The 27,884-nt window shown below is 41.8% G+C and overlaps 12 non-coding genes across 12 annotated transcripts; all 12 read right to left on the reverse strand.

Annotated features, from left to right (window-relative positions):
* Positions 1 to 944: 944 nt before the first annotated feature.
* trnal-cag (transfer RNA leucine (anticodon CAG)) lies at positions 945 to 1,027 on the reverse strand. The gene has a single exon. It is a non-coding gene; the product is annotated as a tRNA-Leu (tRNA).
* A 2,684-nt stretch (positions 1,028 to 3,711) lies between these two features.
* Positions 3,712 to 3,794, reverse strand: trnal-cag (transfer RNA leucine (anticodon CAG)). The gene has a single exon. It is a non-coding gene; the product is annotated as a tRNA-Leu (tRNA).
* A 2,715-nt stretch (positions 3,795 to 6,509) lies between these two features.
* trnal-cag (transfer RNA leucine (anticodon CAG)) lies at positions 6,510 to 6,592 on the reverse strand. Its single transcript has one exon. It is a non-coding gene; the product is annotated as a tRNA-Leu (tRNA).
* Positions 6,593 to 7,014: 422 nt separating this feature from the next.
* Positions 7,015 to 7,086, reverse strand: trnaq-cug (transfer RNA glutamine (anticodon CUG)). Its single transcript has one exon. It is a non-coding gene; the product is annotated as a tRNA-Gln (tRNA).
* Positions 7,087 to 11,438: 4,352 nt separating this feature from the next.
* trnal-cag (transfer RNA leucine (anticodon CAG)) lies at positions 11,439 to 11,521 on the reverse strand. Its single transcript has one exon. It is a non-coding gene; the product is annotated as a tRNA-Leu (tRNA).
* Positions 11,522 to 11,943: 422 nt separating this feature from the next.
* Positions 11,944 to 12,015, reverse strand: trnaq-cug (transfer RNA glutamine (anticodon CUG)). The gene has a single exon. It is a non-coding gene; the product is annotated as a tRNA-Gln (tRNA).
* A 2,538-nt stretch (positions 12,016 to 14,553) lies between these two features.
* trnal-cag (transfer RNA leucine (anticodon CAG)) lies at positions 14,554 to 14,636 on the reverse strand. Its single transcript has one exon. It is a non-coding gene; the product is annotated as a tRNA-Leu (tRNA).
* Positions 14,637 to 17,244: 2,608 nt separating this feature from the next.
* On the reverse strand, positions 17,245 to 17,327 carry trnal-cag (transfer RNA leucine (anticodon CAG)). The gene has a single exon. It is a non-coding gene; the product is annotated as a tRNA-Leu (tRNA).
* A 422-nt stretch (positions 17,328 to 17,749) lies between these two features.
* Positions 17,750 to 17,821, reverse strand: trnaq-cug (transfer RNA glutamine (anticodon CUG)). Its single transcript has one exon. It is a non-coding gene; the product is annotated as a tRNA-Gln (tRNA).
* A 2,568-nt stretch (positions 17,822 to 20,389) lies between these two features.
* trnal-cag (transfer RNA leucine (anticodon CAG)) lies at positions 20,390 to 20,472 on the reverse strand. Its single transcript has one exon. It is a non-coding gene; the product is annotated as a tRNA-Leu (tRNA).
* A 2,611-nt stretch (positions 20,473 to 23,083) lies between these two features.
* trnal-cag (transfer RNA leucine (anticodon CAG)) lies at positions 23,084 to 23,166 on the reverse strand. Its single transcript has one exon. It is a non-coding gene; the product is annotated as a tRNA-Leu (tRNA).
* Positions 23,167 to 23,588: 422 nt separating this feature from the next.
* Positions 23,589 to 23,660, reverse strand: trnaq-cug (transfer RNA glutamine (anticodon CUG)). Its single transcript has one exon. It is a non-coding gene; the product is annotated as a tRNA-Gln (tRNA).
* Positions 23,661 to 27,884: the final 4,224 nt, after the last annotated feature.

Raw genomic sequence — 27,884 nt, forward strand, 5'->3', positions numbered from 1 at the left:
GCGATCCCACTACTGAGCGACACGGGGGCTTTGACCTGCTCCGTCTCCGACCTGGGCCGGTGCACCCCTCCTTAGACGACCTGGTGGTCCCGGGCTCCCCCAGGATCACCATATGGATGCCGAACTTAGTGCGGACACTCGATCGACATAGCGTGCTGCAGCTCAGAGCTCCTGAGCTCAGACGATCCTCCAACCTCAGCCTCCCAGTAGCTTGGATTACAGGCACGCGCCACCGCACCCGGCGAGAAGCAGCTACGTTCACACAAAGTTTTACTTTCATTCATGTGAGCTCATCAGGTTCGTGCCCACCATCAGCCAAGATGAAATGCTGTAAAAAAACAAAAAAACAAAAAAAACCAAACCAAAACAACTAATCATTTCAAAATGAGGAAGTCAGCCCAGTAATAAGAAGTTTGTTTTCTTTTTGTTGTTGTTTTTTGACCAAGCAAAACATGACATGGCCTTTTTAATAAGCCGAAACACAACGTATGTGTATGTGTGTGTTTGTATGTTATTGTTTTGTGTTTACACTGTCAGAAATACAAGAAAAATGTTGAAGGATTTTTACTGAGTGTTTACAATTTTTACAAGTATGTGATTGAATTGATGACAGCCTCTCATATTTTCATGCCATGACATGGAATGGGACCAGTCCTTATTTTGGGATAATTGGAGTAAATAAGAAAGATTGTTTCAACGTGCTGAAAGTCTTGACTCCACAAAATCAGGTTTTTAGCACATGAGTGTGAGTGTGAGCACATTGAAAGATGCACATATTTAGTTGTGCACCAGTAATCAGCTTCCTGTAGTGAATTGTATTAGAATTATCTAGAATGTTGTTAGAGTGTGCATGATTATAAAATGCACAAAGCTCTGAGAAAGCTGGTGGTGAACCCAAATTTCAAGTGCATGTTGTCACAATATGAAGAAGAGCAAAGCTTCAGTGTCAGAAGTGGGATTCGAACCCACGCCTCCAGAGGAGACTGCGACCTGAACGCAGCGCCTTAGACCGCTCGGCCATCCTGACGTCCACGTGCTGATTTTGTGGAGGTTACAAGTTGAGATACTTTGGAAGACACACATGTTATACTCCACATAACACATATAGCAGCTGTTCAGTCATGGAAACACATACTCGTGGCGCCCACTTTCTGTGCTGACTTTGAAGTCAGCTGTGCAGTTAGTGAGTCAGGGGAGTGTTTGTGACTTTTACGCACAAGCGCACCTCAGCACTCGGCGACCCCACTGTGTAAAAGTGTGTGGTGTGCAACTGAATTTCAGACAGCTCTTTAGTACCACATAGGGATTGACAAGTGTTTGTAAAGGGAGAGGTCAAGGTTTGCTGCTTGATGTTTTACACCTCTCACTGAAAACACAATTGTAGCACAGTTTTGGTGTCCCAGAGAAGACGCGCTACTGTTTCACATCCCAACCAGTGTATAAAAACTCAACTGAAGTTAACTGAAGTTATCAAAAACCTCACCTTATGATACTTCTTGTTTTAAATACATTTGACTGAGCTGACAGGAATTTTCTCGATACTGTTAGATAATAATCATAAATTGTTACATTTGTGGAGCTGCAGCCTCATTCACGGGGCTTTTAACTATGCCTGAGGTGAAATCATCACACCAGGCTTGTGCCCATCATCAGCCAAGCTGTAACACAGTATTTTCTGAGGTAGATAGATAGATAGATAGATAGATAGATAGATAGATAGATAGATAGAGAGATACAAATGATTGCTAATCTAGTAATTTATCGCACAAAGCAGTAAAATAAACATTTAAGTTGCAGTGAAATATTTCATTATCACTTAGTGCGTTCTAAGTTCTGCTGTTCATTTTTTAAGTGATAGCTGCACATTAGAGCTCGGAAACATTCAACTGGATCCATTTAAACTTTAATGCTTACAGCCCAATAAAGAACACGTGGAAATCACTTTCGTTTGATGCAGTCTGAGCTTCATTCAGTCCTTTTAGTAAAGTACAGCTTAACAAACCACAGCATCTTCATTTGAACCTTTTCATGATGGAAATTCACTGATTGTGTAGGTGATCTTTTCTAAGGGCAGAGTTGATTTTAATTCTGAAATCCATTTACCTGTCCCTGCTCTATCCACCTCTTTCCAAGCAATTACAATTACTCTCTTGGCCATCAGCAGCCCTATGTCTAAAAATAAATGATGCTTCCTTGTTATGTTAGAATTAGCTGGATAAATACCCAGCAGAAAAAGTTTTGGTTCTAAATGTAGCTGTCATCTCTGCATTCTTGGGGGAGTTGCAATTATTTAGACTGTTTTGCAGCTGATGTGCAGAAGAAAGAAAACATTTACTTTGCCCCGAAATCCTGACTCATGCCTGTACTGAAGTCACGCAGTAACTGTGTAAATGTCTAAATGTGCAGACTTGTCCGCTATGAACAGTTCACTTCTGAAAAGCCTTTTACATGACAGTCAAAGCTGTGATCATAAGATGCAAATATTAAACCCAAAGGCTACCTGCATGAATTTCCTACTTTGAGTTTGTCTCCACCTGCTGGGCATCAGAAGTGTTTAGAATGGAGGATGTATTTGCGGCTGTCCTGCAGGTGGAGGTGGTGTAGGACAAGCAGAGCAGCAGGTTTGTGAGCGTGTTTAACGTCAATTAAAAAGACAAGGAAGGGTTGATGAGGCTGCTGCGTGATGCAGAGACAGGTATATGGATGTGTATAAAGATTGGGTCTCGCTGTATTGCTCGGGCTGCACTACAGCGTCTACTCACGGGCGCGATCCCACTACTGAGCGACACGGGGGCTTTGACCTGCTCCGTCTCCGACCTGGGCCGGTGCACCCCTCCTTAGACGACCTGGTGGTCCCGGGCTCCCCCAGGATCACCATATGGATGCTGAACTTAGTGCGGACACCCGATCGACATAGCCTGCTGCAGCTCAGAGCTCCTGAGCTCAGACGATCCTCCAACCTCAGCCTCCCAGTAGCTTGGATTACAGGCACGCGCCACCGCACCCGGCGCGAAGCAGCTACGTTCACACAAAGTTTTACTTTCATTCATGTGAGCTCATCAGGTTCGTGCCCACCATCAGCCAAGATGAAATGCTGTAAAAAAAACAAAAAAACAAAAAAAACCAAACCAAAACAACTAATCATTTCAAAATGAGGAAGTCAGCCCAGTAATAAGAAGTTTGTTTTCTTTTTGTTGTTGTTTTTTGACCAAGCAAAACATGACATGGCCTTTTTAATAAGCCGAAACACAACGTATGTGTATGTGTGTGTTTGTATGTTATTGTTTTGTGTTTACACTGTCAGAAATACAAGAAAAATGTTGAAGGATTTTTACTGAGTGTTTACAATTTTTACAAGTATGTGATTGAATTGATGACAGCCTCTCATATTTTCATGCCATGACATGGAATGGGACCAGTCCTTATTTTGGGATAATTGGAGTAAATAAGAAAGATTGTTTCAACGTGCTGAAAGTCTTGACTCCACAAAATCAGGTTTTTAGCACATGAGTGTGAGTGTGAGCACATTGAAAGATGCACATATTTAGTTGTGCACCAGTAATCAGCTTCCTGTAGTGAATTGTATTAGAATTATCTAGAATGTTGTTAGAGTGTGCATGATTATAAAATGCACAAAGCTCTGAGAAACCTGGTGGTGAACCCAAATTTCAAGTGCATGTTGTCACAATATGAAGAAGAGCGAAGCTTCAGTGTCAGAAGTGGGATTCGAACCCACGCCTCCAGAGGAGACTGCGACCTGAACGCAGCGCCTTAGACCGCTCGGCCATCCTGACGTCCACGTGCTGATTTTGTGGAGGTTACAAGTTGAGATACTTTGGAAGACACACATGTTATACTCCACATAACACATATAGCAGCTGTTCAGTCATGGAAACACATACTCGTGGCGCCCACTTTCTGTGCTGACTTTGAAGTCAGCTGTGCAGTTAGTGAGTCAGGGGAGTGTTTGTGACTTTTACGCACAAGCGCACCTCAGCACTCGGCGACCCCACTGTGTAAAAGTGTGTGGTGTGCAACTGAATTTCAGACAGCTCTTTAGTACCACATAGGGATTGACAAGTGTTTGTAAAGGGAGAGGTCAAGGTTTGCTGCTTGATGTTTTACACCTCTCACTGAAAACACAATTATAGCACAGTTTTGGTGTCCCAGAGAAGACGCGCTACTGTTTCACATCCCAACCAGTGTATAAAAACTCAACTGAAGTTAACTGAAGTTATCAAAAACCTCACCTTATGATACTTCTTGTTTTAAATACATTTGACTGAGCTGACAGGAATTTTCTCGATACTGTTAGATAATAATCATAAATTGTTACATTTGTGGAGCTGCAGCCTCTTTCACGGGGCTTTTAACTATGCCTGAGGTGATATCATCACACCAGGCTTGTGCCCATCATCAGCCAAGCTGTAATACAGTATTTTATGAGGTAGATAGATAGATAGATAGATAGATAGATAGATAGATAGATAGATAGATAGATAGATAGATAGATAGATAGATAGATAGATAGATAGATAGATAGAGAGATACAAATGATTGCTAATCTAGTAATTTATCGCACAAAGCAGTAAAATAAACATTTAAGTTGCAGTGAAATATTTCATTATCACTTAGTGCGTTCTAAGTTCTGCTGTTCATTTTTTAAGTGATAGCTGCACATTAGAGCTCGGAAACATTCAACTGGATCCATTTAAACTTTAATGCTTACAGCCCAATAAAGAACACGTGGAAATCACTTTCGTTTGATGCAGTCTGAGCTTCATTCAGTCGTTTTAGTAAAGTACAGCTTAACAAACCACAGCATCTTCATTTGAACCTTTTCATGATGGAAATTCACTGATTGTGTAGGTGATCTTTTCTAAGGGCAGAGTTGATTTTAATTCTGAAATCCATTTACCTGTCCCTGCTCTATCCACCTCTTTCCAAGCAATTGCAATTACTCTCTTGGCCATCAGCAGCCCTATGTCTAAAAATAAATGATGCTTCCTTGTTATGTTAGAATTAGCTGGATAAATACCCAGCAGAAAAAGTTTTGGTTCTAAATGTAGCTGTCATCTCTGCAATTATTTAGACTGTTTTGCAGCTGATGTGCAGAAGAAAGAAAACATTTACTTTGCCCCGAAATCCTGACTCATGCCTGTACTGAAGTCACGCAGTAACTGTGTAAATGTCTAAATGTGCAGACTTGTCCGCTATGGACAGTTCACTTCTGAAAAGCCTTTTACATGGCACTCAAAGCTGTGATCATAAGATGCAAATATTAAACCCAAAGGCTACCTGCATGAATTTCCTAGTTTGAGTTTGTCTCCACCTGCTGGGCATCAGAAGTGTTTAGAATGGAGGATGTATTTGCGGCTGTCCTGCAGGTGGAGGTGGTGTAGGACAAGCAGAGCAGCAGGTTTGTGAGCGTGTTTAACGTCAATTAAAAAGACAAGGAAGGGTTGATGAGGCTGCTGCGTGATGCAGAGACAGGTATATGGATGTGTATAAAGATTGGGTCTCGCTGTATTGCTCAGACTGCACTACAGCGTCTACTCACGGGCGCGATCCCACTACTGAGCGACACGGGGGCTTTGACCTGCTCCGTCTCCGACCTGGGCCGGTGCACCCCTCCTTAGACGACCTGGTGGTCCCGGGCTCCCCCAGGATCACCATATGGATGCCGAACTTAGTGCGGACACCCGATCGACATAGCCTGCTGCAGCTCAGAGCTCCTGAGCTCAGACGATCCTCCAACCTCAGCCTCCCAGTAGCTTGGATTACAGGCACGCGCCACCGCACCCGGCGAGAAGCAGCTACGTTCACACAAAGTTTTACTTTCATTCATGTGAGCTCATCAGGTTCGTGCCCACCATCAGCCAAGATGAAATGCTGTAAAAAAACAAAAAAACAAAAAAAAAACAAACCAAAACAACTAATCATTTCAAAATGAGGAAGTCAGCCCAGTAATAAGAAGTTTGTTTTCTTTTTGTTGTTGTTTTTTGACCAAGCAAAACATGACATGGCCTTTTTAATAAGCCGAAACACAGTGTATGTGTATGTGTGTGTTTGTATGTTATTGTTTTGTGTTTACACTGTCAGAAATACAAGAAAAATGTTGAAGGATTTTTACTGAGTGTTTACAATTTTTACAAGTATGTGATTGAATTGATGACAGCCTCTCATGTTTTCATGCCATGACATGGAATGGGACCAGTCCTTATTTTGGGATAATTGGAGTAAATAAGAAAGATTGTTTCAACGTGCTGAAAGTCTTGACTCCACAAAATCAGGTTTTTAGCACATGAGTGTGAGTGTGAGCACATTGAAAGATGCACATATTTAGTTGTGCACCAGTAATCAGCTTCCTGTAGTGAATTGTATTAGAATTATCTAGAATGTTGTTAGAGTGTGCATGATTATAAAATGCACAAAGCTCTGAGAAAGCTGGTGGTGAACCCAAATTTCAAGTGCATGTTGTCACAATATGAAGAAGAGCAAAGCTTCAGTGTCAGAAGTGGGATTCGAACCCACGCCTCCAGAGGAGACTGCGACCTGAACGCAGCGCCTTAGACCGCTCGGCCATCCTGACGTCCTCGTGTTGATTTTGTGGAGGTTACAAGTTGAGATACTTTGGAAGACACACATGTTATACTCCACATAACACATATAGCAGCTGTTCAGTCATGGAAACACATACTCGTGGCGCCCACTTTCTGTGCTGACTTTGAAGTCAGCTGTGCAGTTAGTGAGTCAGGGGAGTGTTTGTGACTTTTACGCACAAGCGCACCTCAGCACTCGGCGACCCCACAGTGTAAAAGTGTGTGGTGTGCAACTGAATTTCAGACAGCTCTTTAGTACCACATAGGGATTGACAAGTGTTTGTAAAGGGAGAGGTCAAGGTTTGCTGCTTGATGTTTTACACCTCTCACTGAAAACACAATTATAGCACAGTTTTGGTGTCCCAGAGAAGACGCGCTACTGTTTCACATCCCAATCAGTGTATTAAATCTCAGGTCCCACCGAGATTTGAACTCGGATCGCTGGATTCAGAGTCCAGAGTGCTAACCATTACACCATGGAACCACTGCAGAACCGAAATGACTACCACATTCACGCAACCTGGCGACACGATACCAGGCTCAACCCAGAAATAAAGTTGGGGGATACTGTACTAAGATGAAAAACAAAATAAGACACATTATGATTAATAAGTCATTGCAAACTATTTTAAAGGTAAAGAGCAAAAGATGTTATAAATAAATACATAAGGGAATAAAATGAAAGAAATACCTTATGATTAATGAAAAAGAGGTCTAGCTCATAAGAAGGAAAAAGAACTGACTGAAGTTATCAAAAACCTCACCTTATGATACTTCTTGTTTTAAATACATTTGACTGAGCTGACAGGAATTTTCTCGATACTGTTAGATAATAATCATAAATTGTTACATTTGTGGAGCTGCAGCCTCATTCACGGGGCTTTTAACTATGCCTGAGGTGATATCATCACACCAGGCTTGTGCCCATCATCAGCCAAGCTGTAACACAGTATTTTATGAGATAGATAGATAGATAGATAGATAGATAGATAGATAGATAGATAGATAGATAGATAGATAGATAGATAGATAGATAGATAGATAGATAGATAGATAGATAGATAGATAGATAGATACAAATGATTGCTAATCTAGTAATTTATCGCACAAAGCAGTAAAATAAACATTTAAGTTGCAGTGAAATATTTCATTATCACTTAGTGCGTTCTAAGTTCTGCTGTTCATTTTTTAAGTGATAGCTGCACATTAGAGCTCGGAAACATTCAACTGGATCCATTTAAACTTTAATGCTTACAGCCCAATAAAGAACACGTGGAAATCACTTTCGTTTGATGCAGTCTGAGCTTCATTCAGTCGTTTTAGTAAAGTACAGCTTAACAAACCACAGCATCTTCATTTGAACCTTTTCATGATGGAAATTCACTGATTGTGTAGGTGATCTTTTCTAAGGGCAGAGTTGATTTTAATTCTGAAATCCATTTACCTGTCCCTGCTCTATCCACCTCTTTCCAAGCAATTGCAATTACTCTCTTGGCCATCAGCAGCCCTATGTCTAAAAATAAAGGATGCTTCCTTGTTATGTTAGAATTAGCTGGATAAATACCCAGCAGAAAAAGTTTTGGTTCTAAATGTAGCTGTCATCTCTGCAATTATTTAGACTGTTTCGCAGCTGATGTGCAGAAGAAAGAAAACATTTACTTTGCCCCGAAATCCTGACTCATGCCTGTACTGAAGTCACGCAGTAACTGTGTAAATGTCTAAATGTGCAGACTTGTCCGCTATGGACAGTTCACTTCTGAAAAGCCTTTTACATGACAGTCAAAGCTGTGATCATAAGATGCAAATATTAAACCCAAAGGCTACCTGCATGAATTTCCTACTTTGAGTTTGTCTCCACCTGCTGGGCATCAGAAGTGTTTAGAATGGAGGATGTATTTGCGGCTGTCCTGCAGGTGGAGGTGGTGTAGGACAAGCAGAGCAGCAGGTTTGTGAGCGTGTTTACAGTTTTTCTCAGTTGCTTTGGTGCATTTCTCACAACAGAATTGATCTCTGCACCACTACTAAGGCTTTTCTCAAAACAATTAGTGCAAACTGCAAAACATGGTGGATAACTTGCAAAAGCAAGTCCCTTCATCAAAACAGATAATATATTCATCAAAAGCAAGTACTTATATCAATCAAAGTGTCAGGGCTGTCACAATTACAAGTCATTACACCAGCACCTTTGGTCACAAAAGCAAATGGTTTGAACATGTTCTCATTGTGACGGATTTCTTTGTAGGTGCTTCCCAATGACATGTGAAGTCTGGACAGCATGCATGGCATGTTGAAAACCATAAATTGCAAAGAAAAATCAAGACACTTCATATGCACTCTTGATAATATTCAATTGAAACTGTGCACAGCATTGTGCAACTGGGGAAATACAGTAAATCAAACATTTTACAGCAAACATAAACTCACTTAGACAGTAAACCTTACTGCAGTAGTTATGAAACAAAATAAAAACTGAAAAACAGACACTGCTGCATATCAACCATTGATATCTAGACGCTCCCGTCTGTCTGCCCACATATTTGCATCAACATCACAGTGAATGTCAGCTCTATCGATGCATCGGGGAAAGTATCTTCTGGAGTGTCGAATCCACCCTCTGCAGGACTCTGCTGTGATGTCATCACACGCTGCATCCATAGCTGCTAGCAGGGTCATTTGGGTATGTGGATGCCTGTCATAGACCTTCCACCTCCAGGAAGAGAAAAACTCCTCAATCGGATTTAGGAATGGAGTGTAAGGAGGAAGAAAGTCCATAAGCATCCTGTCGTGTGCTGCAAACCACTGCCTGACTACAGCAAAGTGATGGAAGCTAACATTATCCCAAACCCCTACATACATTGTCCGATTGTCACCAGGATCATCCCTTTCATTTTGTTGGATTAGGTCCCTATGAAGACGGTCCAGAAAAGCCAACAGGTGTTGTGTATTGTATGCACCAATACGAGGAATATGGGTGTGAACGCCATTTTCTGAGATTGCTGCAGTAATTGTCCAGTAATTGTTACAGGACTATCATTCAAAACTCTTTCTTTCTTTACAGCATTACTGTATTGTACCACAGCACACTATGCCACACCTGGGCCAAGTCTGCGCTTCAGTTACAGTACGTCTATATGTAAAGATCTATAAGGTCATGTCCGAATGCAAGTCTCCTGTATGACTATGAAAGTGCAGAGCAAATTAGTTTGTGCTGAATACCTACATTACAGTATGCTCACCTGTTTTCCCGACGAAATGTCTGAATAATAGAACTTACAGTAGTTCTCCCAAAATTTGGCTGCACCCTTTGACCAGCCTCGGCCATTGTGAGGCCATGGTTTATCACATGAGCCACAAGTGTTGCCCTGATTTTGTCAGGAACGTGTCTATGTGGTTGGCAAAAAGGGTAGACAAATTGTTTGACAAGATGTTCAACAATTTTGAGTGCACTGACACAAGCAATGAAATGAAGACTATTAGTTGTATCGACAATGACTATTCAGCCGGTACAAGTATAAATAATTGTGACATTCATGATGAAAGCAAGGAGATAGTGATGAATAGCAAGTCAAAAGTGACCATTCTTTAGATATTTGTACTTACTCAACTGCTTCATGTCCAAAGACATTTGCCTTTGGATGAAATGAACATGAAACCGCCACAAGGTTGTGCCAAAACGACTACATGTTGTGGAGGTTGAACTAACTGTTGTGCAAAGTGTAATTCTGTTGTGAGAAATGCACCAAAGCAACTGAGAAAAACTGTAACGTCAATTAAAAAGACAAGGAAGGGTTGATGAGGCTGCTGCGTGATGCAGAGACAGGTATATGGATGTGTATAAAGATTGGGTCTCGCTGTATTGCTCAGACTGCACTACAGCGTCTACTCACGGGCGCGATCCCACTACTGAGCGACACGGGGGCTTTGACCTGCTCCGTCTCCGACCTGGGCCGGTGCACCCCTCCTTAGACGACCTGGTGGTCCCGGGCTCCCCCAGGATCACCATATGGATGCCGAACTTAGTGCGGACACCCGATCGACATAGCCTGCTGCAGCTCAGAGCTCCTGAGCTCAGACGATCCTCCAACCTCAGCCTCCCAGTAGCTTGGATTACAGGCACGCGCCACCGCACCCGGCGAGAAGCAGCTACGTTCACACAAAGTTTTACTTTCATTCATGTGAGCTCATCAGGTTCGTGCCCACCATCAGCCAAGATGAAATGCTGTAAAAAAACAAAAAAACAAAAAAAAAAAAAAACAAAACAACTAATCATTTCAAAATGAGGAAGTCAGCCCAGTAATAAGAAGTTTGTTTTCTTTTTGTTGTTGTTTTTTGACCAAGCAAAACATGACATGGCCTTTTTAATAAGCCGAAACACAGTGTATGTGTATGTGTGTGTTTGTATGTTATTGTTTTGTGTTTACACTGTCAGAAATACAAGAAAAATGTTGAAGGATTTTTACTGAGTGTTTACAATTTTTACAAGTATGTGATTGAATTGATGACAGCCTCTCATATTTTCATGCCATGACATGGAATGGGACCAGTCCTTATTTTGGGATAATTGGAGTAAATAAGAAAGATTGTTTCAACGTGCTGAAAGTCTTGACTCCACAAAATCAGGTTTTTAGCACATGAGTGTGAGTGTGAGCACATTGAAAGATGCACATATTTAGTTGTGCACCAGTAATCAGCTTCCTGTAGTGAATTGTATTAGAATTATCTAGAATGTTGTTAGAGTGTGCATGATTATAAAATGCACAAAGCTCTGAGAAAGCTGGTGGTGAACCCAAATTTCAAGTGCATGTTGTCACAATATGAAGAAGAGCAAAGCTTCAGTGTCAGAAGTGGGATTCGAACCCACGCCTCCAGAGGAGACTGCGACCTGAACGCAGCGCCTTAGACCGCTCGGCCATCCTGACGTCCTCGTGTTGATTTTGTGGAGGTTACAAGTTGAGATACTTTGGAAGACACACATGTTATACTCCACATAACACATATAGCAGCTGTTCAGTCATGGAAACACATACTCGTGGCGCCCACTTTCTGTGCTGACTTTGAAGTCAGCTGTGCAGTTAGTGAGTCAGGGGAGTGTTTGTGACTTTTACGCACAAGCGCACCTCAGCACTCGGCGACCCCACTGTGTAAAAGTGTGTGGTGTGCAACTGAATTTCAGACAGCTCTTTAGTACCACATAGGGATTGACAAGTGTTTGTAAAGGGAGAGGTCAAGGTTTGCTGCTTGATGTTTTACACCTCTCACTGAAAACACAATTGTAGCACAGTTTTGGTGTCCCAGAGAAGACGCGCTACTGTTTCACATCCCAATCAGTTTATTAAAATTTAGGTCCCACCGAGATTTGAACTCGGATCGCTGGATTCAGAGTCCAGAGTGCTAACCATTACACCATGGAACCACTGCACAACCAAAGTGACTACCACATTCACGCAACCTGGCGACACGATACCAGGCTCAACCCAGAAAAAAAGTTGGGGGATACTGTACTAAGATGAAAAACAAAATAAGACACATTATGATTAATAAGTCATTGCAAACTATTTTAAAGGTAAAGAGCAAAAGATGTTATAAATAAATACATAAGGGAATAAAATGAAAGAAATACCTTATGATTAATGAAACAGAGGTCTAGCTCATAAGAAGGAAAAAGAACTGACTGAAGTTATCAAAAACCTCACCTTATGATACTTCTTGTTTTAAATACATTTGACTGAGCTGACAGGAATTTTCTCGATACTGTTAGATAATAATCATAAATTGTTATATTTGTGGAGCTGCAGCCTCATTCACGGGGCTTTTAACTATGCCTGAGGTGATATCATCACACCAGGCTTGTGCCCATCATCAGCCAAGCTGTAACACAGTATTTTATGAGATAGACAGATAGATAGATAGATAGATAGATAGATAGATAGATAGATAGATAGATAGATAGATAGATAGATAGATAGATAGATAGATAGAAATGATTGCTAATCTAGTAATTTATCGCACAAAGCAGTAAAATAAACATTTAAGTTGCAGTGAAATATTTCATTATCACTTAGTGCGTTCTAAGTTCTGCTGTTCATTTTTTAAGTGATAGCTGCACATTAGAGCTCGGAAACATTCAACTGGATCCATTTAAACTTTAATGCTTACAGCCCAATAAAGAACACGTGGAAATCACTTTCGTTTGATGCAGTCTGAGCTTCATTCAGTCCTTTTAGTAAAGTACAGCTTAACAAACCACAGCATCTTCATTTGAACCTTTTCATGATGGAAATTCACTGATTGTGTAGGTGATCTTTTCTAAGGGCAGAGTTGATTTTAATTCTGAAATCCATTTACCTGTCCCTGCTCTATCCACCTCTTTCCAAGCAATTGCAATTACTCTCTTGGCCATCAGCAGCCCTATGTCTAAAAATAAATGATGCTTCCTTGTTATGTTAGAATTAGCTGGATAAATACCCAGCAGAAAAAGTTTTGGTTCTAAATGTAGCTGTCATCTCTGCATTCTTGGGGGAGTTGCAATTACTTAGACTGTTTCGCAACTGATGTGCAGAAGAAAGAAAGCATTTACTTTGCCCCGAAATCCTGACTCATGCCTGTACTGAAGTCACGCAGTAACTGTGTAAATGTCTAAATGTGCAGACTTGTCCGCTATGGACAGTTCACTTCTGAAAAGCCTTTTACATGACAGTCAAAGCTGTGATCATAAGATGCAAATATTAAACCCAAAGGCTACCTGCATGAATTTCCTACTTTGAGTTTGTCTCCACCTGCTGGGCATCAGAAGTGTTTAGAATGGAGGATGTATTTGCGGCTGTCCTGCAGGTGGAGGTGGTGTAGGACAAGCAGAGCAGCAGGTTTGTGAGCGTGTTTAACGTCAATTAAAAAGACAAGGAAGGGTTGATGAGGCTGCTGCGTGATGCAGAGACAGGTATATGGATGTGTATAAAGATTGGGTCTCGCTGTATTGCTCAGACTGCACTACAGCGTCTACTCACGGGCGCGATCCCACTACTGAGCGACACGGGGGCTTTGACCTGCTCCGTCTCCGACCTGGGCCGGTGCACCCCTCCTTAGACGACCTGGTGGTCCCGGGCTCCCCCAGGATCACCATATGGATGCCGAACTTAGTGCGGACACCCGATCGACATAGCCTGCTGCAGCTCAGAGCTCCTGAGCTCAGACGATCCTCCAACCTCAGCCTCCCAGTAGCTTGGATTACAGGGACGCGCCACCGCACCCGGCGAGAAGCAGCTACGTTCACACAAAGTTTTACTTTCATTCATGTGAGCTCATCAGGTTCGTGCCCACCATCAGCCAAGATGAAATGCTGTAAAAAAACAAAAAAAAAAAAACAAAAAACAAACCAAAACAACTAATCATTTCAAAATGAGGAAGTCAGCCCAGTAATAAGAAGTTTGTTTTCTTTTTGTTGTTGTTTTTTGACCAAGCAAAACATGACATGGCCTTTTTAATAAGCCGAAATACAGTGTATGTGTATGTGTGTGTTTGTATGTTATTGTTTTGTGTTTACACTGTCAGAAATACAAGAAAAATGTTGAAGGATTTTTACTGTTTACAATTTTTACAAGTATGTGATTGAATTGATGACAGCCTCTCATATTTTCATGCCATGACATGGAATGGGACCAGTCCTTATTTTGGGATAATTGGAGTAAATAAGAAAGATTGTTTCAACGTGCTGAAAGTCTTGACTCCACAAAATCAGGTTTTTAGCACATGAGTGTGAGTGTGAGCACATTGAAAGATGCACATATTTAGTTGTGCACCAGTAATCAGCTTCCTGTAGTGAATTGTATTAGAATTATCTAGAATGTTGTTAGAGTGTGCATGATTATAAAATGCACAAAGCTCTGAGAAACCTGGTGGTGAACCCAAATTTCAAGTGCATGTTGTCACAATATGAAGAAGAGCAAAGCTTCAGTGTCAGAAGTGGGATTCGAACCCACGCCTCCAGAGGAGACTGCGACCTGAACGCAGCGCCTTAGACCGCTCGGCCATCCTGACGTCCACGTGCTGATTTTGTGGAGGTTACAAGTTGAGATACTTTGGAAGACACACATGTTATACTCCACATAACACATATAGCAGCTGTTCAGTCATGGAAACACATACTCGTGGCGCCCACTTTCTGTGCTGACTTTGAAGTCAGCTGTGCAGTTAGTGAGTCAGGGGAGTGTTTGTGACTTTTACGCACAAGCGCACCTCAGCACTCGGCGACCCCACTGTGTAAAAGTGTGTGGTGTGCAACTGAATTTCAGACAGCTCCTTAGTACCACATAGGGATTGACAAGTGTTTGTAAAGGGAGAGGTCAAGGTTTGCTGCTTGATGTTTTACACCTCTCACTGAAAACACAATTGTAGCACAGTTTTGGTGTCCCAGAGAAGACGCGCTACTGTTTCACATCCCAATCAGTGTATAAAAACTCAACTGAAGTTAACTGAAGTTATCAAAAACCTCACCTTATGATACTTCTTGTTTTAAATACATTTGACTGAGCTGACAGGAATTTTCTCGATACTGTTAGATAATAATCATAAATTGTTACGTTTGTGGAGCTGCAGCCTCATTCACGGGGCTTTTAACTATGCCTGAGGTGATATCATCACACCAGGCTTGTGCCCATCATCAGCCAAGCTGTAACACAGCTAATCTAGTAATTTATCGCACAAAGCAGTAAAATAAACATTTAAGTTGCAGTGAAATATTTCATTATCACTTAGTGCGTTCTAAGTTCTGCTGTTCATTTTTTAAGTGATAGCTGCACATTAGAGCTCGGAAACATTCAACTGGCTCCATTTAAACTTTAATGCTTACAGCCCAATAAAGAACACGTGGAAATCACTTTCGTTTGATGCAGTCTGAGCTTCATTCAGTCCTTTTAGTAAAGTACAGCTTAACAAACCACAGCATCTTCATTTGAACCTTTTCATGATGGAAATTCACTGATTGTGTAGGTGATCTTTTCTAAGGGCAGAGTTGATTTTAATTCTGAAATCCATTTACCTGTCCCTGCTCTATCCACCTCTTTCCAAGCAATTGCAATTACTCTCTTGGCCATCAGCAGCCCTATGTCTAAAAATAAATGATGCTTCCTTGTTATGTTAGAATTAGCTGGATAAATACCCAGCAGAAAAAGTTTTGGTTCTAAATGTAGCTGTCATCTCTGCATTCTTGGGGGAGTTGCAATTACTTAGACTGTTTCGCAACTGATGTGCAGAAGAAAGAAAACATTTACTTTGCCCCGAAATCCTGACTCATGCCTGTACTGAAGTCACGCAGTAACTGTGTAAATGTCTAAATGTGCAGACTTGTCCGCTATGGACAGTTCACTTCTGAAAAGCCTTTTACATGACAGTCAAAGCTGTGATCATAAGATGCAAATATTAAACCCAAAGGCTACCTGCATGAATTTCCTACTTTGAGTTTGTCTCCACCTGCTGGGCATCAGAAGTGTTTAGAATGGAGGATGTATTTGCGGCTGTCCTGCAGGTGGAGGTGGTGTAGGACAAGCAGAGCAGCAGGTTTGTGAGCGTGTTTAACGTCAATTAAAAAGACAAGGAAGGGTTGATGAGGCTGCTGCGTGATGCAGAGACAGGTATATGGATGTGTATAAAGATTGGGTCTCGCTGTATTGCTCAGACTGCACTACAGCGTCTACTCACGGGCGCGATCCCACTACTGAGCGACACGGGGGCTTTGACCTGCTCCGTCTCCGACCTGGGCCGGTGCACCCCTCCTTAGACGACCTGGTGGTCCCGGGCTCCCCCAGGATCACCATATGGATGCCGAACTTAGTGCGGACACCCGATCGACATAGCCTGCTGCAGCTCAGAGCTCCTGAGCTCAGACGATCCTCCAACCTCAGCCTCCCAGTAGCTTGGATTACAGGCACGCGCCACCGCACCCGGCGAGAAGCAGCTACGTTCACACAAAGTTTTACTTTCATTCATGTGAGCTCATCAGGTTCGTGCCCACCATCAGCCAAGATGAAATGCTGTAAAAAAACAAAAAAAAAAAAAAAAAAAAAAAAAAAACAACTAATCATTTCAAAATGAGGAAGTCAGCCCAGTAATAAGAAGTTTGTTTTCTTTTTGTTGTTGTTTTTTGACCAAGCAAAACATGACATGGCCTTTTTAATAAGCCGAAACACAACGTATGTGTATGTGTGTGTTTGTATGTTATTGTTTTGTGTTTACACTGTCAGAAATACAAGAAAAATGTTGAAGGATTTTTACTGAGTGTTTACAATTTTTACAAGTATGTGATTGAATTGATGACAGCCTCTCATATTTTCATGCCATGACATGGAATGGGACCAGTCCTTATTTTGGGATAATTGGAGTAAATAAGAAAGATTGTTTCAACGTGCTGAAAGTCTTGACTCCACAAAATCAGGTTTTTAGCACATGAGTGTGAGTGTGAGCACATTGAAAGATGCACATATTTAGTTGTGCACCAGTAATCAGCTTCCTGTAGTGAATTGTATTAGAATTATCTAGAATGTTGTTAGAGTGTGCATGATTATAAAATGCACAAAGCTCTGAGAAACCTGGTGGTGAACCCAAATTTCAAGTGCATGTTGTCACAATATGAAGAAGAGCAAAGCTTCAGTGTCAGAAGTGGGACTCGAACCCACGCCTCCAGAGGAGACTGCGACCTGAACGCAGCGCCTTAGACCGCTCGGCCATCCTGACGTCCTCGTGTTGATTTTGTGGAGGTTACAAGTTGAGATACTTTGGAAGACACACATGTTATACTCCACATAACACATATAGCAGCTGTTCAGTCATGGAAACACATACTCGTGGCGCCCACTTTCTGTGCTGACTTTGAAGTCAGCTGTGCAGTTAGTGAGTCAGGGGAGTGTTTGTGACTTTTACGCACAAGCGCACCTCAGCACTCGGCGACCCCACTGTGTAAAAGTGTGTGGTGTGCAACTGAATTTCAGACAGCTCTTTAGTACCACATAGGGATTGACAAGTGTTTGTAAAGGGAGAGGTCAAGGTTTGCTGCTTGATGTTTTACACCTCTCACTGAAAACACAATTGTAGCACAGTTTTGGTGTCCCAGAGAAGACGCGCTACTGTTTCACATCCCAATCAGTTTATTAAAATTTAGGTCCCACCGAGATTTGAACTCGGATCGCTGGATTCAGAGTCCAGAGTGCTAACCATTACACCATGGAACCACTGCACAACCAAAGTGACTACCACATTCACGCAACCTGGCGACACGATACCAGGCTCAACCCAGAAAAAAAGTTGGGGGATACTGTACTAAGATGAAAAACAAAATAAGACACATTATGATTAATAAGTCATTGCAAACTATTTTAAAGGTAAAGAGCAAAAGATGTTATAAATAAATACATAAGGGAATAAAATGAAAGAAATACCTTATGATTAATGAAACAGAGGTCTAGCTCATAAGAAGGAAAAAGAACTGACTGAAGTTATCAAAAACCTCACCTTATGATACTTCTTGTTTTAAATACATTTGACTGAGCTGACAGGAATTTTCTCGATACTGTTAGATAATAATCATAAATTGTTATATTTGTGGAGCTGCAGCCTCATTCACGGGGCTTTTAACTATGCCTGAGGTGATATCATCACACCAGGCTTGTGCCCATCATCAGCCAAGCTGTAACACAGTATTTTATGAGATAGATAGATAGATAGATAGATAGATAGATAGATAGATAGATAGATAGATAGATAGATAGGTAGATAGATAGATAGATAGATAGATAGATAGATAGATAGATAGATAGATAGATAGAAATGATTGCTAATCTAGTAATTTATCGCACAAAGCAGTAAAATAAACATTTAAGTTGCAGTGAAATATTTCATTATCACTTAGTGCGTTCTAGTTCTGCTGTTCATTTTTTAAGTGATAGCTGCACATTAGAGCTCGGAAACATTCAACTGGCTCCATTTAAACTTTAATGCTTACAGCCCAATAAAGAACACGTGGAAATCACTTTCGTTTGATGCAGTCTGAGCTTCATTCAGTCCTTTTAGTAAAGTACAGCTTAACAAACCACAGCATCTTCATTTGAACCTTTTCATGATGGAAATTCACTGATTGTGTAGGTGATCTTTTCTAAGGGCAGAGTTGATTTTAATTCTGAAATCCATTTACCTGTCCCTGCTCTATCCACCTCTTTCCAAGCAATTGCAATTACTCTCTTGGCCATCAGCAGCCCTATGTCTAAAAATAAATGATGCTTCCTTGTTATGTTAGAATTAGCTGGATAAATACCCAGCAGAAAAAGTTTTGGTTCTAAATGTAGCTGTCATCTCTGCATTCTTGGGGGAGTTGCAATTACTTAGACTGTTTCGCAACTGATGTGCAGAAGAAAGAAAGCATTTACTTTGCCCCGAAATCCTGACTCATGCCTGTACTGAAGTCACGCAGTAACTGTGTAAATGTCTAAATGTGCAGACTTGTCCGCTATGGACAGTTCACTTCTGAAAAGCCTTTTACATGACAGTCAAAGCTGTGATCATAAGATGCAAATATTAAACCCAAAGGCTACCTGCATGAATTTCCTACTTTGAGTTTGTCTCCACCTGCTGGGCATCAGAAGTGTTTAGAATGGAGGATGTATTTGCGGCTGTCCTGCAGGTGGAGGTGGTGTAGGACAAGCAGAGCAGCAGGTTTGTGAGCGTGTTTAACGTCAATTAAAAAGACAAGGAAGGGTTGATGAGGCTGCTGCGTGATGCAGAGACAGGTATATGGATGTGTATAAAGATTGGGTCTCGCTGTATTGCTCAGACTGCACTACAGCGTCTACTCACGGGCGCGATCCCACTACTGAGCGACACGGGGGCTTTGACCTGCTCCGTCTCCGACCTGGGCCGGTGCACCCCTCCTTAGACGACCTGGTGGTCCCGGGCTCCCCCAGGATCACCATATGGATGCCGAACTTAGTGCGGACACCCGATCGACATAGCCTGCTGCAGCTCAGAGCTCCTGAGCTCAGACGATCCTCCAACCTCAGCCTCCCAGTAGCTTGGATTACAGGCACGCGCCACCGCACCCGGCGAGAAGCAGCTACGTTCACACAAAGTTTTACTTTCATTCATGTGAGCTCATCAGGTTCGTGCCCACCATCAGCCAAGATGAAATGCTGTAAAAAAACAAAAAAAAAAAACAAAAAACAAACCAAAACAACTAATCATTTCAAAATGAGGAAGTCAGCCCAGTAATAAGAAGTTTGTTTTCTTTTTGTTGTTGTTTTTTGACCAAGCAAAACATGACATGGCCTTTTTAATAAGCCGAAATACAGTGTATGTGTATGTGTGTGTTTGTATGTTATTGTTTTGTGTTTACACTGTCAGAAATACAAGAAAAATGTTGAAGGATTTTTACTGAGTGTTTACAATTTTTACAAGTATGTGATTGAATTGATGACAGCCTCTCATATTTTCATGCCATGACATGGAATGGGACCAGTCCTTATTTTGGGATAATTGGAGTAAATAAGAAAGATTGTTTCAACGTGCTGAAAGTCTTGACTCCACAAAATCAGGTTTTTAGCACATGAGTGTGAGTGTGAGCACATTGAAAGATGCACATATTTAGTTGTGCACCAGTAATCAGCTTCCTGTAGTGAATTGTATTAGAATTATCTAGAATGTTGTTAGAGTGTGCATGATTATAAAATGCACAAAGCTCTGAGAAACCTGGTGGTGAACCCAAATTTCAAGTGCATGTTGTCACAATATGAAGAAGAGCAAAGCTTCAGTGTCAGAAGTGGGATTCGAACCCACGCCTCCAGAGGAGACTGCGACCTGAACGCAGCGCCTTAGACCGCTCGGCCATCCTGACGTCCACGTGCTGATTTTGTGGAGGTTACAAGTTGAGATACTTTGGAAGACACACATGTTATACTCCACATAACACATATAGCAGCTGTTCAGTCATGGAAACACATACTCGTGGCGCCCACTTTCTGTGCTGACTTTGAAGTCAGCTGTGCAGTTAGTGAGTCAGGGGAGTGTTTGTGACTTTTACGCACAAGCGCACCTCAGCACTCGGCGACCCCACTGTGTAAAAGTGTGTGGTGTGCAACTGAATTTCAGACAGCTCTTTAGTACCACATAGGGATTGACAAGTGTTTGTAAAGGGAGAGGTCAAGGTTTGCTGCTTGATGTTTTACACCTCTCACTGAAAACACAATTGTAGCACAGTTTTGGTGTCCCAGAGAAGACGCGCTACTGTTTCACATCCCAATCAGTGTATAAAAACTCAACTGAAGTTAACTGAAGTTATCAAAAACCTCACCTTATGATACTTCTTGTTTTAAATACATTTGACTGAGCTGACAGGAATTTTCTCGATACTGTTAGATAATAATCATAAATTGTTACATTTGTGGAGCTGCAGCCTCATTCACGGGGCTTTTAACTATGCCTGAGGTGATATCATCACACCAGGCTTGTGCCCATCATCAGCCAAGCTGTAACACAGCTAATCTAGTAATTTATCGCACAAAGCAGTAAAATAAACATTTAAGTTGCAGTGAAATATTTCATTATCACTTAGTGCGTTCTAAGTTCTGCTGTTCATTTTTTAAGTGATAGCTGCACATTAGAGCTCGGAAACATTCAACTGGCTCCATTTAAACTTTAATGCTTACAGCCCAATAAAGAACACGTGGAAATCACTTTCGTTTGATGCAGTCTGAGCTTCATTCAGTCCTTTTAGTAAAGTACAGCTTAACAAACCACAGCATCTTCATTTGAACCTTTTCATGATGGAAATTCACTGATTGTGTAGGTGATCTTTTCTAAGGGCAGAGTTGATTTTAATTCTGAAATCCATTTACCTGTCCCTGCTCTATCCACCTCTTTCCAAGCAATTGCAATTACTCTCTTGGCCATCAGCAGCCCTATGTCTAAAAATAAATGATGCTTCCTTGTTATGTTAGAATTAGCTGGATAAATACCCAGCAGAAAAAGTTTTGGTTCTAAATGTAGCTGTCATCTCTGCATTCTTGGGGGAGTTGCAATTACTTAGACTGTTTCGCAACTGATGTGCAGAAGAAAGAAAGCATTTACTTTGCCCCGAAATCCTGACTCATGCCTGTACTGAAGTCACGCAGTAACTGTGTAAATGTCTAAATGTGCAGACTTGTCCGCTATGGACAGTTCACTTCTGAAAAGCCTTTTACATGACAGTCAAAGCTGTGATCATAAGATGCAAATATTAAACCCAAAGGCTACCTGCATGAATTTCCTACTTTGAGTTTGTCTCCACCTGCTGGGCATCAGAAGTGTTTAGAATGGAGGATGTATTTGCGGCTGTCCTGCAGGTGGAGGTGGTGTAGGACAAGCAGAGCAGCAGGTTTGTGAGCGTGTTTAACGTCAATTAAAAAGACAAGGAAGGGTTGATGAGGCTGCTGCGTGATGCAGAGACAGGTATATGGATGTGTATAAAGATTGGGTCTCGCTGTATTGCTCAGACTGCACTACAGCGTCTACTCACGGGCGCGATCCCACTACTGAGCGACACGGGGGCTTTGACCTGCTCCGTCTCCGACCTGGGCCGGTGCACCCCTCCTTAGACGACCTGGTGGTCCCGGGCTCCCCCAGGATCACCATATGGATGCCGAACTTAGTGCGGACACCCGATCGACATAGCCTGCTGCAGCTCAGAGCTCCTGAGCTCAGACGATCCTCCAACCTCAGCCTCCCAGTAGCTTGGATTACAGGCACGCGCCACCGCACCCGGCGAGAAGCAGCTACGTTCACACAAAGTTTTACTTTCATTCATGTGAGCTCATCAGGTTCGTGCCCACCATCAGCCAAGATGAAATGCTGTAAAAAAACAAAAAAACAAAAAAGAAAAAACAAACCAAAACAACTAATCATTTCAAAATGAGGAAGTCAGCCCAGTAATAAGAAGTTTGTTTTCTTTTTGTTGTTGTTTTTTGACCAAGCAAAACATGACATGGCCTTTTTAATAAGCCGAAAAACAACGTATGTGTATGTGTGTGTTTGTATGTTATTGTTTTGTGTTTACACTGTCAGAAATACAAGAAAAATGTTGAAGGATTTTTACTGAGTGTTTACAATTTTTACAAGTATGTGATTGAATTGATGACAGCCTCTCATATTTTCATGCCATGACATGGAATGGGACCAGTCCTTATTTTGGGATAATTGGAGTAAATAAGAAAGATTGTTTCAACGTGCTGAAAGTCTTGACTCCACAAAATCAGGTTTTTAGCACATGAGTGTGAGTGTGAGCACATTGAAAGATGCACATATTTAGTTGTGCACCAGTAATCAGCTTCCTGTAGTGAATTGTATTAGAATTATCTAGAATGTTGTTAGAGTGTGCATGATTATAAAATGCACAAAGCTCTGAGAAACCTGGTGGTGAACCCAAATTTCAAGTGCATGTTGTCACAATATGAAGAAGAGCAAAGCTTCAGTGTCAGAAGTGGGATTCGAACCCACGCCTCCAGAGGAGACTGCGACCTGAACGCAGCGCCTTAGACCGCTCGGCCATCCTGACGTCCACGTGCTGATTTTGTGGAGGTTACAAGTTGAGATACTTTGGAAGACACACATGTTATACTCCACATAACACATATAGCAGCTGTTCAGTCATGGAAACACATACTCGTGGCGCCCACTTTCTGTGCTGACTTTGAAGTCAGCTGTGCAGTTAGTGAGTCAGGGGAGTGTTTGTGACTTTTACGCACAAGCGCACCTCAGCACTCGGCGACCCCACTGTGTAAAAGTGTGTGGTGTGCAACTGAATTTCAGACAGCTCTTTAGTACCACATAGGGATTGACAAGTGTTTGTAAAGGGAGAGGTCAAGGTTTGCTGCTTGATGTTTTACACCTCTCACTGAAAACACAATTATAGCACAGTTTTGGTGTCCCAGAGAAGACGCGCTACTGTTTCACATCCCAATCAGTGTATTAAAACTCAGGTCCCACCGAGATTTGAACTCGGATCGCTGGATTCAGAGTCCAGAGTGCTAACCATTACACCATGGAACCACTGCAGAACCGAAATGACTACCACATTCACGCAACCTGGCGACACGATACCAGGCTCAACCCAGAAAAAAAGTTGGGGGATACTGTACTAAGATGAAAAACAAAATAAGACACATTATGATTAATAAGTCATTGCAAACTATTTTAAAGGTAAAGAGCAAAAGATGTTATAAATAAATACATAAGGGAATAAAATGAAAGAAATACCTTATGATTAATGAAACACAGGTCTAGCTCATAAGAAGGAAAAAGAACTGACTGAAGTTATCAAAAACCTCACCTTATGTTACTTCTTGTTTTAAATACATTTGACTGAGCTGACAGGAATTTTCTCGATACTGTTAGATAATAATCATAAATTGTTATATTTGTGGAGCTGCAGCCTCATTCACGGGGCTTTTCACTATGCCTGAGGTGAAATTATCACACCAGGCTTGTGCCCATCATCAGCCAAGCTGTAACACAGTATTTTATGAGATAGATAGATAGATAGATAGATAGATAGATAGATAGATAGATAGATAGATAGATAGATAGATAGATAGATAGCAGTACAAACATCTTTCCAAATAAAAGTACCTTGTTTTTTTATACATCTTCCTGTCTGTGAAGTCAAACATTGTGTGGAACGTGGATGAATGTGAAAGCTTGGGATGAGGGTCAGAGGGGAGTCGCTGGGGTTTTGGCACCCCGCTAGTTCTAACAGAGAGCGTGCATTGTTCTCTGACCTAAATTTCATGACATGGAACTGCAGAATAAAAAAAGGTCAGAGTGAATTGGACGCAGCAGCAATGTATTCACTCTCCACCGCCCCACACAAATTGGTCAGACTATGACATCATCCAACTGTCAAAAAGTATTTTAAAACTAATTAGGAAAGTGCATTTTAGGAAAGATGTTAACCAATGAGCATATCTGATCTCATTTTACTAATTTTTGCACCTTCGGAGCAACTTTTCCAAAATATGCATTCACTGATTAGTTAATGATAAATGTTAAGATAAAGGAAAAGTTCAAGGAACACCAGAACCTCTTGTGCTCACAAATGTGAAGCTGTATTTCAGAGCAATCACTGTATATACAGCATACTAGGAGAAGGATTTAATAAATGAGGCATCATGATTTCAGAGGCACAGTCAATGTCACATTAAGGCCACACATTAGAAAGACTACAAGGAAATCTTTCTACATTTAAACAATTTCATGCCCCGTATTTCCTCACCTGTCCAGCAGTAATCAGTTTCCCATTCACCTGACTTCACCTGTCAATACACCTGCTCTCATTCCACTACAAACCAGCCACTCGGGATGTATTTCTATCTACCACACATAAGTGTTTTCTTGTAAGACGTTTGGCAAGTCACAGTAAGAAAAACAAATGTGTCACTTTGAAGGTCAGTCCCCATTTAGTTGCTTTGGTTTTAGGGCCCTGTAAACCCCACTTGCATCTCAGCTGTTCTGCTTGGGTTCAAAACACTCTTAAGTATCATGTACAGTCAGGTCCATAAATATTGGGACATCGACACAATTCTAACATTTTTGGCTCTATACACCACCACAATGGATTCCAAATGAAACGAACAAGACATGCTTTAACTGCATAGTGTCAGCTTTTATTTGAGGGTATTTACATCCAAATCAGGTGAACGGTGTAGGAATTACAACAGTTTGCAAATGTGCCTCCCACTTCTTGAGGGACCAAAAGTAATGGGACAGAATAAGAACCATAAATCAAACATTCATTTTTTAATACTTGGTTGCAAATCCTTTACAGTCAATCACAGCCTGAAGTCTGGAACACATAGACATCACCAGACGCCGGGTTTCATCCCTGGTGATGCTCTGCCAGGCCTCTACTGCAGCAGTCTTCAGTTCCTGCTTGTTCTTGGGGCATTTTCCCTTCAGTTTTGTCTTCAGCAAGTGAAATACATGCTCAATCGGATTCAGGTCAGGTGATTGACTTGGCCATTGCAAAACAGTCCACTTCTTTCCCTTCAAAAACTCTTTGGTTGCTTTTGCAGTATGCTTTGGGTTGTTGTCCACCTGCACTGTGAAGCGCCGTCCAATGAGTTTTGAAGCATTTGTCTGAATATGAGCAGATAATATTGCCCGAAACACTTCAGAATTCATTGTGCTGCTTTTGTCAGCAGTCACATCATCAATAAATACAAGAGAACAAGTTCCACTGGCAGCCATACATGCCCACGCCATGACACTTCCACCACAATGCTTCACTGATGAGGTGGTATGCTTAGGATCATGAGCAGTTCCTTTCCTTCTCCATACTCTTCTCTTCCCATCACTCTGATACAAGTTGATGTTGGTCTCATCTGTCCATAGGATGTTGTTCCAGAACTGCGACGGCTTTTTCAGATGTCGTTTGGCAAACTCTAATCTGGCCTGCCTGTTTTTGGGGCTCACCAAAGGTTTACATCTTGTGGTGAACCCTCTGTATTCACACTGGTGGAGTCTTAACTTGATTGTTGACTCTGACGCACATACACCTGCCTCCTAGAGAGTGTTCTTGATCTGGCCAACTGTTGTGAAGGGTGTTTTCTTCACCAGGGAAAGGATTCTTTGGTCATCCACCACAGTTGTGTTCTGTGGTCTTCCTAGTCTTTTGGTGTTGCTGAGCTCACCAGTGCGTTCCTTCTTTTTGGGAATGTTCTAAAGAGTTGTTTTGGCCACGCCTGATGTTTTTGCAATCTCTCTGATGGGTTTGTTTTGTTTTTTCAGCCTAATGATGGCTTGCTTCACTGGTAGTGACAGCTCTTTGGATCTCATCCTGGCAGTTGACAGCAACAGGTTCAAAAAGCAAACAGCACACTTGAAATGAACTCTGGACCTTTTATTTGTTCATTGTAATTGGGGTAATGAGGGAATAACACACACCTGGCCATGGAACAGCTGAGAAGCCAATTGTCCCATTACTTTTGGTCCCTTAAGAAGTGGGAGGCACATATACAAACTGTCATAATTCCTATACTGTTCACCTGATTTGGATGTAAATACCCTCAAATAAAAGCTGGCAGTCTGCAGTTAAAGCACATCTTGTTCGTTTCATTTGGAATCCATTGTGGTTGTGTATAGAGCCAAAAATGTTAGAATTGTGTCGATGTCCCAATATTTATGGACCTGACTGTATAATAAACAGAAAAGAGACATTAAAATGCTCTTTTTGTCCAGCAGGCTCATCAGCATCTAAAAGACATCTAGCGGCATCATCACATTCACGGGGGTGCCTTGTCGAGGTCCCACTTGTCATTTCTCTGTGCCTGTTAGCTCATCTCGGTGCGTGGAGGAGGCGGTAGAGGGAAAATATAAATCCCACTCTCCTTTTTTATCACACTGACTCCATTCTTCACGGGCCTTGATGAGACAGGGGAGCAAACCTGGGTGGAGTCTGAAGATTTATGACTGCCAGAAGTGTGCTGGCCATTAGATCCCAGTGTCCTGCTAATGAACAATCACACTGAGAGGTACAGTATCTTTGGAGCTCATCGATCAAGAGTCATCCTCAGGGACGTGCAAGCTGTAGTCTGACAAGGTGGCACCAAAGGACAACAAGATTCATCTTTATTTTCTACTCAGACTTGTACTCAGACTCATGCTGGATCGTGTGGTGTAGTGTATCTGACGGCACACCACATGTTGTAAGTTTATAGTTTTAGGTTTCACGTGTTTTTCTAAATCAGAGCCGAATTGCAACAGATTACCACAATAAAGTTGCAATTAATAAATCAGTTTAGGATGTGCCAGACTGATAGTAGCAGCAAAACTGGCCCTGCATAACTCTAACCACAAACCCCCCAACATGCAATCACACCATCGTTACTCCTTTTGCCCCCTTGGGTATTGATGTGCAGTCGGCAGCCTCAGCTGCTGGTGATGCAGAACCTTCCCTGTGTTGTCATCAGTGTTGTGGCGTCTCATGGGAGAGCAGAGATGAGTGCTGTAATTAGCGGGGAATGAGGCCAGCAGCAACAAGAGCGTCTGTGTGGGGCCCCCTCTGGCCTCTGGGGACTCTGAGACGCGTGGCTAACCTGTGGTGCACTACCTGTGGCACTGAGGGCTGATGTGTTAGACACACAGTAATGTGCCTTTATTTGAATTTTTTCTTCCAAGGAGCCGGATTTTCTTGTATTTTTTAAAAAGTTGTTTTGAGTAGTAGTTCTACAGGACTTGTGAAGGTCTTTGTTTGGCCATTGGCTGCTTTTTTACTTA

The sequence above is a fragment of the Pelmatolapia mariae genome, linkage group LG15 (assembly GCF_036321145.2).
Source record: "Pelmatolapia mariae isolate MD_Pm_ZW linkage group LG15, Pm_UMD_F_2, whole genome shotgun sequence".
Lineage (NCBI taxonomy): Eukaryota > Metazoa > Chordata > Actinopteri > Cichliformes > Cichlidae > Pelmatolapia > Pelmatolapia mariae.